Source organism: Sinocyclocheilus grahami, unplaced genomic scaffold (assembly GCF_001515645.1).
Source record: "Sinocyclocheilus grahami isolate Dianchi unplaced genomic scaffold, SAMN03320097.WGS_v1.1 scaffold277.1, whole genome shotgun sequence".
NCBI lineage: Eukaryota > Metazoa > Chordata > Actinopteri > Cypriniformes > Cyprinidae > Sinocyclocheilus > Sinocyclocheilus grahami.
Genome location: NW_015505456.1, coordinates 340098 through 341731, shown reverse-complemented (window position 1 = coordinate 341731; position 1634 = coordinate 340098).

Here is a 1634-nt window from a genome sequence, read left to right as displayed (position 1 = left end):
TGTCCTCATAAACCACATAAACATGCACACACACACACACACTTACCTAAAGCGCTGCAATTCAATTTACAGTTCTCATGTATAATTTGAGCAATAGTTCTCCCAAATCTTCAGTCAGAAATTCAGTGCCGCAGAGAAAGTTTATTCTTGGACGCCTGCATTAATATGTTTATTTGTTTCCAAAAACTTTTAACATGCTGAACTATTTTCATTCCCATTTTTTAACAACTACTGGGTCATTATTTGTTTATTCATTATTTACCTGAATTATAATCTGCAATCTTATATATATATATATTAGTACAGAGAGTGTTCTTAATATTTTTTATCATATCCTGATTATTATACACCAATGCAATTTGCTAGTATTTTTTTTTACAACTTCAAAAAATAATGTTTTAGTGTGGTCACTATAAATCAATAGGCATTTCAAAATTTGAAAAATATTGTCTATCTTAATTATAGTATTAAAACTCTACAGTTGCATTATTTGTGACTGTATATACAGCATTACATGTTCTCTCGTACCTTATTGCTGAATTGAAGCCGTATGAGACAGCACTATAAAAGTGGCTTTTTGTGTTTGCAGTCCAGAAGAGAGCACGCTGCATTTGAAAGTCCTCTCAGCATTTTAATTCACCATTTAGAGTCTAAAATGGCGTTCAGTGAAACATATACAGATGGCAATTTAGCCCAACACCTGCCCTGAGGAAGGCCTGTGCTAGCACCTGCTCATTTGAGTGTCTCAGACAGTGAGAAAATGATTCAAAATGACTATTCATCTATGCAATACTGCTTGAAATTGCTTATGGAGTGTCTTGCAGTTACAGGGAGACTTTAAAAATATGGGAAACCAGTCTGCGATCTGATTAACATGATGATTGATTGCTGAGAGAGAGAGAGAGAGTTCACAGGAATCTGTCATGTAATGAATGGCATCATCTCAACCTCAGTGAGAAGAAAACACCATCTCTTCCATTTCTAGCACTTTTTGTCCCTTCTTTCAGCTCCTCAGGGGGTTGAGTGGACGGCTGTCTCAGTCTCGGGCTCACTGTACTCCTGTCTCTCTCTCTCTGGGGGCTTGTGGTTCTCTCTGCGGGACTAGTCCGAATCGCCTCGAGCCTCCATCAGAACTTAAATTATTTCCTCAGAAATGTCTGCTGGGAGTGTGTGAGTGTGTGTGTTGATGGCTGACAGCTCACTGGTTAATTGGAGGAAGCCGGACAGCACAATTCTCAAGATTAATTCTCCAGGAGCTATGTGGCGACCAGCTCTGTTCTGGGGTTTGTGTGCGTGTGTAGATAGAGCATTCTCTCTTGGATTTAGCTGTTTCGACTGGCCGAGCAAGAGCAGAACTTGTTATCTGGGGCTTGGTTGGCGACAAGTCTGGGTTCGATGCAGCTAATTCGTCTAGGTTTACACGGAACGCTGGTTGCTGTGGAAGTATGTGAAAGTTTTCTTGGCTGTACTTTGAAAAGAAAATTGTCCCCAAAAGTGAGCTAAAACTAACAAAAGCTTCATTTGGGACTGCCCAAGAGCATCCTCAATTGGAAAACTGACAAATAAAGACAAAGTGTTTATTTAAAAAATAGGCAACAATATTTAATAATAATAATAATAATTATTATTATTAT